The sequence below is a fragment of the Jaculus jaculus genome, chromosome 11 (assembly GCF_020740685.1).
Source record: "Jaculus jaculus isolate mJacJac1 chromosome 11, mJacJac1.mat.Y.cur, whole genome shotgun sequence".
Taxonomy (NCBI): Eukaryota; Metazoa; Chordata; class Mammalia; order Rodentia; family Dipodidae; genus Jaculus; species Jaculus jaculus.
In genome coordinates this window covers 100,356,683-100,369,719 of record NC_059112.1, presented here as the reverse complement: position 1 = coordinate 100,369,719, position 13,037 = coordinate 100,356,683, and the positions used below count along the sequence as shown (strand labels likewise).

Here is a 13,037-nt window from a genome sequence, read left to right as displayed (position 1 = left end):
CACAGCGATCCTCCCACCTCTGTCTCCCGAGTGCTGGGATTAAAGATGTGCACCACCAAGCTTGGCTATTGAAAATTTTTACATATGTATATAATAAATTTTGATAACAATCCCTTCCCGTTACCTTTTTTTTTTTGTTCTCCCCGTCAAATTTCCAGGATATTCATCTTTTTTCTCCTGCAGTGCCCACAATGATCTAACTACAAGACCTGCCTTTCAAAGGTCTAACTCTTCTCCACACACCACACACACGCAGCTTCCAACACATTGACAGGGGAAGGACCACATTTACACTTGAGCACTCACCCAGAATCCACCTTTGGTCTCCTCAGCTTGAGTATTTTGCATGGCCTGGTTGAGATCTGTTTCCTGTGCATCCCTCCCTTGTCCCAGGTTTGAGGCAGGATGTGGCACCAGCCTGGCCAGATGCCAGGCACTGCATCCCCTGGCCGTGGCAACTGGTTCAGCAATAGTGAGAAGCAAAAATAGGGACTGTTAGAAGCAAAAGTTAGAAGTTGAAATGGGGCACTCACTCAGCAGTAACAAGATCACCATAGCAACCAGGTGGGTGATTAAAATGTGCTCTCATTCCAGACTGCCCCCCGGGGGTCGTTTCTCCACCCTGGGATGAAGGTTAAATAAATGCCCCCACATCAGTTTTCCCATCTGCAACTTGGGGTTAACTATGCAGACTGAATGCCAGTAGCCCAGAAATGAGTATCCACTGGACTTGGCTCTCATTGGCCCCGTTTTGAGCCAAGTGGCATATTCTGGAGGATAAGGACCCTTGCATCTAGTTTATGTCCCCTGAGAGGGACACGTGATGCCAGTGACTGCAGAGGGAAGGAAAACTGGGGCTTCCAGTCCAGCAGAAGTGACTGCAGCATGATCGTTGGGTTCCTTCCGTGCGAGCAACGGGGTTGATTGCTGATGGCTGCAACACGTGGCTGGGCCTCTCAAGGGACCAGTACGCTGCTTCTGACAGAGGCCCTGGTGGATGTGGCTTGGTGACATTTGTCTCCTGTGTTAGGACATGCACGGCATGATGTGGAAGCAAATTGCAGGAAAGGGCCATGCCTCCAGTCTCTTCTCTTTTCTGCCTGCAGGGGAAGACAAAGATCCCACTGTACCTACTTGAGGCTGGGGCTAGCATGGGTATGTGCTGAGAGGGCTCTGGGCAAGGAGGCCAAGGGCAAGAGAGTTCAGAATTGCATACAGGGGCTGGAGAGATGGCTTAATGGTTAAGGCACTTGCCTGCAAAGCCAAAGGACACAGGTTTGATTCCCCAGTACCCAAGTAAGCCAGATGCACAAGGTGATGCAGGTGTCTGAAGTTCATCTGCAGCAGCTGGAGGCCCTGACACGCCCATTCTGTCTGCCTCTTCCTCTCTCTCATTCTCTACAATAAATAAATAAATAAACATTTCCCTCACGAAGGCATTTTAATGGCCCCCCCGCTGTGATCAGACTACTTCCCCCCCCCCCTCAGGCACCTCAGAGTTCTGCTTCCTGTGCAGAAGGCACGTCTGTCTGCCTGGGAGGCTACATTGCCAGGGGCACTAGGGCGCTGATAGAAATGAATAACCGTTGGTCCTGGGCAGCACATGACGGGCAGTGTTATGATGCTCAGCAGAGCTTGGGCTGGGCTAGTCTTCAAGCCACGAGTCCTTCCTGGCAATGGGAGTAAAGCTTCCGACCCAACCTCCTTGTAGATGTGTTTCTCCCAATCACCTACGGTGAGTTTCGTGTGTTCTAAGCAGTCGTCAGATGGCTGCTGGGCCTCCGTCTCCTCTTCCGGGTCTGGGAAAGGCTCGGTCAAAGGAAGGGTGGGCAAGGGCCTGAGCGGCTGTCAGGCACTTGTCCACGTCTGGCTCCAACATCATGTCCAGCAGGTCCACGGCCCAGGGACCAGCACGCAGGGAGAGCTGGGTGAAGTCCTTCTTGGAGCTCTGTGGCAGAGGGTGCATGTAGGATTTGGCCACCTTGTCATTAAGCTTCTGCACCAACTCAGCACCTGGCACCCCGGTCACCTTGAGGATCTGGGTCAACTGGTCCAGGTTGTCCTTCCCCTTGAACAGAGTCTTCCCCGTTAGAATCTCCTCCATGATGCAGCCAACTGACCAGATGTCCACTGTCTGGTTGTAATGCATTCAGCTGAGGATCACCTCGGGGGCTCAGTACCAGTGTGTTACCATGTAGCCTGTCATCATGGCATCCGTGTGCCGCGCCAGCCCAAAATCCAGGATCTTCAGCTCACAGTTCTCATTCACTGCCAGGTTGCCCGGCTTCAGGTCTCTGTGGATGATGCCGGCTGAGTGAATGTACTTTAGATCTTTGAGCATCTGATACACCAGGTACTAGATCTTATCCTCGCTGAACTCCATCCCCATGAGCTCCTGCAGGTCCAACGGCATGAAGGGCATCACCAGACGGAAGTCATGGAAGTCGCGCAGGGAGGTGGCGAGGTGAAGACATCCAGGAGCCCAATCCCAAGGACGCTCTCGTGACACATGTGCTTCAGTGGCAAGAGCTCCTGGTAGGCCCACTTGGCGAAGATCTCGCACTGGAAGGGCCGGCTCAGCTTCTTGATGCTACCTTCCCCCTTGACCGCTTGTCAATGGCTGAGCACACGGGGCCATATGCCCCACTGCTGACGTGCATCAGGGACAGGTGGATCCTGAGCAGCTCCCAGACCATCTTATTGACATCCCTGTAGAAGCCCCTCTTCCAGATGAGGCTCACCCCAGGCCCCAGCGTGGGCAGCCTCAGCGCAGTGGCTGTGGTGGTGGCTCACGGGGAGCCCCTGGGGAAATAAAACATTTTTAAAATAACATAGAGTTGCATACAGGGTTCCAGTTTCACAATGACACGAGAACTGAGCTGTACTAACAACAAAAGTGATTGTGAAGTCTGGGGAAGACTTTTAGGTAATTCACTTGTGATTTGGTAATTCACTTGTGATTTAAATCCCAAATGTCTCCCAACAAGATCATGTTTTGAACACATTCTCCAGTATTTAAGTAGGCCAGAGAACCTTTAGGGGGCGGGTCTAACTGGAGGAAGTAGGCCCCTAGGGCTGACCTTTGAGGGCTATAAAATGGCCACTAGTTCCAGTTGCAATGGGCTTCCAGGTCAGCCATGATGTGAACATCTCACCTCCCACCACACACTCTGCTGCTATGATGTTCTGCTCAAGAGCACAGGGTTAAGCAATTATGGATGGAAACTTTTTTCAACTGTTATTTGTTTAATTTTTTATTGTTTGAGAACTTTACTGTATGAACATTATCACATATGGGTCATATTACATGGGGTTATAAACTTATAGTCACCCAAGCCCCCTCTCTCTGGCACACAGAACAGTGAAACAACCAATCTCAAGAGCCAATGAGAAGAAGATCACAGTAACAAAAATAAACCAGGCTCAAATTAGTACATAACACAAGAAAGCACCAAACACCATAAACCATCTCATCATGGCAGGGATTAATTCAAACCTCACAGTAACAACCTTAAATATTAATGGTCTTAACTCACCCATCAAAAGACACAAGTTATCAGGTTGGATGAAAAAATGGACCCTTCTATCTGCTGCCTTCAAGAAACCTACTTTACACACCTTCTGAGGGTGAAAGGATGGAAAATGATATTCCTATAACATGGAAATAAAAAACAAGCAGGTGAAGCAATATTTATATCTAATAAAATAGACTTTAAACCAAAGGTAATCAAAAAGGACAAAGAAGGCCATTTGTTACTCATCAACAAACGATCCAACATGAGCACATCACAATCATTAATATACATGTGCCAAACACAGGTGCACCACAGTTTACAAAACAAAAGCTACTTGACAACAAAACACAAATGAATACCAACACCATCATAGTAAGAGACTTCCATTCTCCGCTATCATCAATAGATAGATCCTCCAAGCAGAAAATCAATAGGGAAATAATAGAGCTCAACAACATCATAAATTAAGTAGACCTAACGGACATCTACAGAACTGTCCACCCCAACTCTATGGAATACACAATCTTCTCAGCAGCCCATGGAACCTTCTCCAAAATTGGCCACATATTAGGCTATAATGCATGAGAGGAAAACCAGTGACAGAAGCCTAATATCCAGAATCTACAAAGAGCATAAAAAATTAACATATCAAACAACCCACTCCAAAAGTGGGACAGAGAACAGAATAGGGAGTTCTCAGAGGAAGAATTACAAATGGCTAATACATACTTTAAAAAATGTTCAACCGGGCGTGGTGGTGCACACCTTCAATCCCAGCACTTGGGAGGCAGAGGTAGAAGGATCACCATGAGTTTGAGGCCACCCTGAGACTACATAGTGAATTCCAGGTCACCCTGAGCTAGAGTGACACCCTACCTCAATAAAACAAACAAAAACAAAATGTTCAACATCTCTAACCATTAGGGAAATGCAAAATAAAACAGCTATGCTATGAGAATCTACCTTACCCCAGTAAGGATGGCAAACATTAAAATATCAAATAAAAATGAATATTGGCAAGGATATGGACAAATCAGAACACTCATCCACTGTTGGTGGGCACATAAACTTGTACAACCACCATGGAAATCAATATGGAGATTCCTGAAAAGGAAGGACATAGAGCTACCAACAGACCCAGTTACTTCCTTACTGGGCATTTATCCTAAATGCTCCATGCTTCACTACAGAGATATCAGAGATATTTGCTCAACCTTGTTTATAGCTGCTCAATTCACTATAGCTAAGAACTGGAATCAATGCAGATGCCCATCATTGGATGAATGGATAACAAAGTTTTGGAATATTTACACAATGGAATTATACTCAGCAGTAAGAAAAAATGATATGATGAAATTTATCATATGCAGCAAACTCACACAATCACAGGAAGACAAACACCGCAAGGTGTCACCTATCTAAGGTTCCTAACCTGGACCTCCTTGAGTTGCTGACATACCTGATAAGCAACTGAAGACCCATACAATAGGGATGGAAGGGTTTGGGGTGAGGGGAAACAGAGGGGAGAAAACAAACACAAAACTAAATCCCAAATGAGCTCACACCATAGAAACCTTTCTATGTGGAGATAGCCTAAAAGACATAACCCTCAAACGGAGTAAAAGTAGGTCCCTGGAGAGGGTGGGATGAAGCCTAAGCTTAAAAGAAAAAAAAAATGTATCTGGCTTGTAACTCCCAGTACCTGAGATTGGTTGCTACCCACATTGAGCTGGTGATCAGAGAGACCTATGAGATCTCCAAATCAAGACAGCTTTCTGTCAAAGCACTTGATTACTTGAAGACACCATATGCTGCTGACACAGAGCATGCAGAGACCTGGCTGGAATCCAGAAAGAAGCCAGTCTCCAGACAGGTAACTTGTCTAGTGCTATCAAGTGCTACATGAGCTACTGAGGAAAAGAGGCCAACAGTGGTCTGAGCAACCAGAGGTCTAAGCTACTCAGAAGCAAACACACTGACAGGATGTACACGCCAGTGCAATTGTGACCCACAGCCTTGGTGGGTAGCCAAAATAACTTTCTGATTGGCTAAGAGATCTGCTCAGTGTAAAGGAACTCATATCTGGAATTGGGAACCAGATAAGAATTCTATGGAGACAAAGATTTTGCTGTGCAGGGTCAAGCTCTCATTAGCCTTTGGCTAAACGAGAGGTTACGTCCTTCAAATTCTCCCTAAATTAATAATGATTATACCATTTACACTATCCCGACTTCACTCTCTATTGGAGAATCTGTTCTTCTTTTCAAAAGGTAGCAAGACCAGAGGAGATAAACCCCTCACACTTCAGCCAAGCCACAGCTGGACCACAGAGGAAGGGGGAGATGAGCAGGAGTGCTGTTTCCATGCAGTTCCTGCTAGTCAGCACCCAGGATGAAGCAGACTGAGGATAGTCAACACTTACCAAAGCCGAGATCCAGAGGCTCCTGAGAGCTCATCACTGAAGGAGAGTTAAAACTCACCCACCACGACTCTGGGAATTTCACAGAAAAGGGAAGGAAAGATTGTAAGAGCCACAGATTTAGACATCATGCCCAGAAGCATTCCCTCTCCTCCTCCCCCTAAAAATAACTGACTGCTGTTCCCAAATGGCATAAAACCACAACCCCATGGGGAATACCTGCAACCCCACTGAGTAACGACCCCAGTAGAATAAGGGTAGGGAGCAGGGAAAAGAGAGTACCAATTCACGATGTATCCAAACTAAGTATGCTGTTAATAATAATGAAAGTCTGGACGGGGCCCTACCCCAAGTATAGCATTCAAGAACTTGTCACCACCTGCCCCAGACTAGGCCCTACATCAGGCCACAAGCCCCACTCCCAACCGCTGTAAGGACTGCAGACCCCCAAGCAACACCCAAGTATAGCCAGATTGCCCATCAAGCCCTTCTCCAGGAACCCCAGCAACACCTTAGGACACTTCCAAGGGACACCTCTGGTGACCTGAGTTGCTTCGGGGCTACGCCCCAGCTCCACCTTCCCTACTCCAGGCACATCCCATGAGCTGCTGAGCACCCGCCTCTTCCCCCCTTCGCATCATCCAGGACGGAAGGCCCGACCCCCACCCTGACTCCAACCTCTTGACTCTGCCATCCTAGCCCCACCCTCTTGAATCCTCACCCCAGGTTCTGCCATCTTGACTCCGCCATCTTGACTCCGCCCATGACTCCACCCCCTGACTCCGCCATCTTGACTCCGTCCCTGACTCCGCCATCTTGACTCCGCCCCTGACTCCGCCATCTTGACCCCGCCCCCTGACTCCGCCATCTTGACTCCGCCCCTGACTCCGCCATCTTGACTCCGCCCCTGACTCCGCCATCTTGACTCCGCCATCTTGACTCCGCCCCTGACTCCGCCCCCTGACCCCGCCCTCTCGTGCCGCCTGGGCTCCAGCAGCTTCCCGCGCTTTCCCAGCAACGTCCACTCCTGGCCGCGAGTCACTTCTGCAGACGTTAAAGACCATTAACTGGCGGCACACGCGCGGCTCTCATTCCCCTGGCAGGTGGGTGCCGGACGGGGTTCGAGGTCGGTGTTTGGGCGGCTCGTTCCCCTGGCAGGTGGGTGACGGACGGCATTCGGGGTCGCTGTTTGGGCAGCTCGTTCCCTTGCGTGTGTGTGCCATTCGTGGTTCGGGTTTGGTGCAGCATATTCCCCTTGCAGGTGGCTGCCGGGTGGGGCTAGGGGTGCCTCATTTTCCTGGCAGGTGGGTGTCTGGTTGGCATCAGGGTCTGGATCGTGGCAGCTCATTCCTCTGGTGTGTGGCTGCCTGGCAGGCATCGAGGTCAGAGTACCGGATCCTCATTCGCCTGACATGTGGATGCCCCGCGGCATTGGGGTCGCTCAGTGATGGGCCACGGGTGCAGCACCCCGCCCAGGACCTGCCAGGTCGTGGGCAGAGCAAGGCGGTTTCTCTGACTTGACCTGAGGGTCACCCACCCATTGTCCTGTTGAGAAGTCAGCCCAGTCACACCGCTGTCATGTTCCCACCCCAGTAGCAGCCTCAGGCTGCGGCCATGGCTTCCTGACAGCCTATGTTCAATGTCCTAGCACCCCCAGAAAGACGGAAAGAGCCATCTGTGCGGCTGGACAATCAGGCTTATGGAGGGCGCAGAAGAGAGCCAAGCCGGAGGTGCATGGAGCTGGGCACTCTGGCCGTTCTGCCACCCGCTAATGGACATGCCTGGATAACCTAGGATGAGCTCACAGAGACCACCCAGTCAGGACACAGAGCCTTGAGGGGCCACCCTGTCTTGCTGGGTGGAAGTTAGTTGTTTGTGTTATTTCATCCACAGGAGACATTTAGCCCTCACTCAGGACACTTCTGGTGGGGGGGAATATGTGTTTTTAACCCAACATTAACCACATGCTTAGCTCTCAATTCTTTGTTGTTAGGTTTGGGTCAAGATCTAAGACTGGTCCCAATATCAGGTGTGACTGGTTGCATGCCCTGCTAAGAGCTGGATTAGTGTTTGTCCACAGTGTCCCCACACAGGCATCTATTACTGTCCCAGTTTGACCAACAGGAGTAGCTTGCTGTACTTGAGAGCTCTGCCTGGGAGACCAGGCCTCAAACCACTGTGACTGAATGACCTCGGACATGTGATCGCCTCGCCAAGCCATCATTTTTATATTAGTAAGATGGAGGACATCACGATACCGACCTTGTTTTGCAAACAGCTGGCTGGGTTCTTTGCCCTGCCCAGGTAGAAGGCCCGGAAGGCAAATCTGGTGATGGTCTCAGAGGGCAGCTTTGCTTTGCTGGCTCTGGAGTCTGCAGGGAAGCCCAACAGTCGGTGAGGGGCACCTCCACTGCTGCATGCGGGGCCTTGGCTCTTGTGTGGGCCAGGACGTCTAGGTGGTCCTCAGCAGATGCCTACAGCTGGTGGCATCATGGCCTCTTGGCAGGCTTAGGTACCAGACCTCCTCAGTCCTCAGCTGCTGCAGGCCTAGGAACTTGGAGTTCCTCGGCCCTTAACAGCCGCCCTCTGCTTTGCTGCTTGTTTCACTGAGACCTGAGCAGTGACGCACAGTCAGGCCAGCCCTGGGGAAGAGGAAGTTCAAAGGCCTGTGCTGGAAACCAAGCTGCGAGGAGGAAGCCAGCAAAGGGCGGTGTGTGAGGCGCAGGGAGCAGGACGGGGAGGCTGGCAGGAGGTCAGGGTCAGAAAGACACTGAGGTGGGGCAGAGTGCAGTGGTTCGCAGTGGTCACATTCCCGCCGCTGCCCTGGAGCTCGAGCTCCCTGCTGGACTTGAGTCCGCTGTGACAGAGCTGGCAGGGCCAGGCCAGGTTCTGCTCTACCTGGCAGGCCATCCAGCCCCGAAGCCACCGCGACCCAGGTCTGGGAGCCACAGCAAAGCGGGCTCCTGGTCGCCGGGCAGAGGTCACTCAAGCTCTTTGTGGGTATGTTCCTCTGCGTGTGTAATGTTCCTGTGAACTGAGACATCTCTCTCCTTGGAACAGAACTTAGAAGAGAAATTATGGGAGTTTTCAAATTTTGAGCTGTTGCTGGATATTTTGCAGAAGATGAGAGAGCACCAACCTCTCTGTGATGGTCCCCTACAGCCTCCTGACCTGCAGGACAACCCCCAGCTGAGCCGCAAGTGGCCTGTATCCTTCTCAAACATCCAAGCCCAAAGAACAAAACCACTGCATTCAGGTCAGCTCCCTGTGGGTGTCCCCAGCTCACACAGCCATGGCTACTTGGGTTCCTTGAATAGACACAAGTCTGCATGAGTGAGGTGGGAAGCAAGGGGATGTGCTAAACCACAGAGACAACAGGTGTAGGAATGGCTTCTAACATTGGGGAGCCATGTTCAGAACCTTCCTGTCATTTAAGGTCAAAATAAGGAGGCCATCTTGCCTGCTCCTGTCCGAGGTGGAGGTGGGCTTTGGCCTGGGTAGTGCGTGTGCCTGAAGGTAGAGGCAGGACCACCATGTGGCCTGACCTAGCTGCCCATCCCACTGTGACTGTCTGTGGATTGAGGGCAGATCACAGCATCCTATGCACCTTGACCTTATCAGTGGTCATAACCTCTCTAAAAGGCCAAAGAAGTTCCCTTCCCAGAAAGAGTCACACCAGGAGAGTGTGAGCATGCAAATGGATGGAAAGCAGGAGATGCTCCCCCAGTCACTGAGTTCAAGGGAAAGAAGGAGAAAGAAGTCGTCTTGCAGCTCACTCACGTTCACCCAGAGGATCCATGTAGGTGGCAAAGCAGAAAGGCAACAGCCTCTTTAACCTAATCTGCTGACTTGTCATTGAGCCCTAGCCAGGAAGCCCCAAGGGCTGCATGGGTGCCCTGTGGTCCTCCCTGGCCAGGGCACTGCCTCTCCCTACAGGTCTCTTCCCCTGCCTCTTGCTCCGTGCTTTGGTCTTCTGCTCCTCCCCTCCACAGTGCTTGCTGGGGCTATCTCAGGGCTGCTCCTGCTGCCTGGAGTCACTCCTGCATCTGACTTCTGGAGGCTTACACTGCGGCATCGCCCAGAGTCCTGGCACCTCCACCGTGGTGCTTCTTTACTTGGTTCCCACCCAACCCCCAGCCTCCTCTGCCCAGGTGTTGGGGGAGATATGTGGTGGGCCAGGGTCCTGCCTTAGGCTCTTGCTCCCCCTTGGAGCCAGATTGTTCCACTCTTGTCCTCACAGCTCACTGGTTTGTTCCCATCGCCAACCAAAGTCCATGTGTTCAGGTTCAGAGTGGACACTCGAGGGGTCTGGTTCATATGCTCAGGTTCACAGTGGATACTAGGAGGGGGAGCTAGCCCATGCATTCAAGTTCAGCGTGGACCCCGGAAGGAGGAGCTAGTCTATATGCTCGGGTTCAGAGTGGACACTATAAGAATGAGCTGGTCCGTGTGTTCAGGTGCAGGGTGGTCAATAGAAGAATAATTTTAGCTGTAGGGCAGCACTGTGTGGATAGGAACTAATGAGAAACTCCAAGGTAGCACTGCAAAGACCTAATGTAAAAATGCATGGAGGGTCTTTGGAGAAAGGGCCTCATGTAACACCACATGGTGGGTCTGTGAAGACAGGACATCACATTAGAATACATGGTTGGTCTGTGGAGAAAGGGTGTCATGTTGGATATCACGTAGGACTGCATGGTTGGTCTGTGGAGATAGGACCTCATGACGGACTGCACAATGGGGGTGTGGAGGCAGGATGTCAGGTTGGACTGCATCGTGGATCTGTAGAGACAGGACAGCGCATCATACTGCATGGTGGGTCTGTATAGACACGAAGTGACGTCGGACTGCATGTTGGGTCTGTGTAGACTGGACATCATGATGGACAGTCTGGTGGGTCTGTGGAGAAAGGATGTCATGCCAGACTGCATGGTGGTTCTGTGGAGACATTATGTCATGTCAGACTGCAAGGTGAGTCTGTGGAGACAGGAAGTCATGTAAGACTGCAGGGTGGGTCTTTGGAGAAAGGACATCACCTCAGACTGCATTGTGGGTCTGTGGAGGCAGGACATCACTTCAGACTGTAGGGTAGGTCTGTGGAGCCATGACGTCAGGATGTCACATCAGACTACATGATGGGTCTATGAAGAAAGGTTGTCACATTGGACTGCATGGTGGTTCTGTGGAGACAAGACATCACGTCACACTGCTTGGTGGGTCTATGGAAGCAGGAAGTCACATCAGACTGCATAGTGGGTCTATGAAAAAAGGGTGTCACTTAGGACTGAATCATCTGTCTGTGGAGACAGGACGTCATGTAAGATTGCATGGTGGGTGTGTGGAGAGGAGCTCATGTAAGATTGCATTGTGGGTCTGTGGAGACAGTACATCATGTCAGACTGTATTGTGGTTTGGTGGAGACAGGATGTCACATAATAGTGCATGGTGGATCTCTGGAGACAGGACCTTATGTCGGACTGCACAGTGGGTCTGTGGAAACAGGCTGTCACGTTGAACTGCATTATGGGTCTGTGGAGATAGGATGTAACTTCCGACTGGTGGGCCTGTGGAGACAGGACATCATGTAGGACTGCATGGTCGGTCTGTGGAAATAGCACATCATGTCGGACTGCACGGTGGGCTTGTGGAGGCAGTACTTCACATAGAACTTCATGGTGGCTCTGTGGAGACAGGACGGCATGTAAAACTGCAGGGTGGGTGTGTGGAGAGAGGACATCATGTAGGACTGCATTGTAGGCCTGTTGAGCCAGGACATCGCATCAGACTACACTGTGGACCTGTGGAGAAAGGACATCACGTCAGACTGCAGGGTGGGTCTGTCGAGACAGGATTTTCTGTCAGACTGCACAGTAGGTCTATGGAGCAGGCCCTCATCTAAGACTGCATGGTGTGTCTGTAGAGACAAGACCTCATGTAAAACTACACTGTGGGTCTGTGGAGACAAGACCTCATGAAAGACTGCATGGTGAGTCTGTGGAAACAGGACGTCATGTAAGACTAGATGGTAGGTCTGTGGAGACAGGAACTCAGGGAAGACTGCATGGTGGTTTGGTAGAGATAGGACCTCATGTTGGATTTCAGGGCTCCTTGGGAGATGGAAGTCAAGAACAAGTTCAGGGCTGGGTCGGTCTCCAGCACCACAATAAAGTCTGTGTGCGGCAAGGCCCTGAGAGCTGTGGGCCTCACTTGGTTCTCACATTCCAGCATCTGTTTCTTCACTCAACACAGTGGGTGCCTACCTTCTAGATTTTTCTCACTTTCTCCAAAGTGGCCACTGCCCTCATTCTCACTCTTCTAGTGCCCAGATGACTTCCCTGCTCTCCTTGCCATTTCTCAACACTACCAGGTTAGAATTATCACACACAACGTGAATGCCGTCAGACCGAGAGTGCCACGTGCAGTGGCGCGTCGTGCAATGTCAGCAGTCAGGAGGCGGCAGGAGAGCCAAGTGAAGACCGTGGTGGGCTCCACGGTGAGAACCTGTCTCAAGAGAGAACATTGTGGGGCTGGGAAGATGGTTCATTGGTCAGAGTGCTTGCTGATCAAGCTTGAGGAACTGAGTTTAATTCCCAGCATCATGTAAAAACTGTGCATGGCTGTGCATGCCTACAATCCCAGTGCTGAGACGCGGAGACAATAGGACCCATGGGTTTGCTTGTCAGTCTGTCTAAGTTAAATAAAGATAGCTCTGGGTTCAACAAGAGGTGCTGTCTCAAGGAAAAAAGGTGGAAGAGTGACAAAGATGACACGAGACAAACTATGGCCTCTGCTAATGTGTACATGGGGCATGTCCATCTGCACATATATGTACATACAGAATGCACACACAACACATACTACCCACACAATTGAGACACATGTCTGTCCCTACAAATGAGGAACCAGGCAGAAAGACAGTCAAAGCTTGTGCAAATGTGGAGTTTTCTGGGAGAGGAGGCATGACAAGAAGTGGGTCCCATAGGACACCTAAATTTGACTAATGTCCTACATGTATCCCCTGGGCTAAAAGCAGCAATTGTATCAGAGATTACAACCATTGAGACTGGGCCAACTGACCTGTACTGAGACAACAGAAAGAATGC

The 13,037-nt window shown here is 50.7% G+C and overlaps 1 pseudogene; it reads right to left on the bottom strand.

The window, feature by feature from the left end:
• Positions 1-793: 793 nt before the first annotated feature.
• Positions 794-11,608, bottom strand: LOC101599913 (annotated as a pseudogene).
• Positions 11,609-13,037: the final 1,429 nt, after the last annotated feature.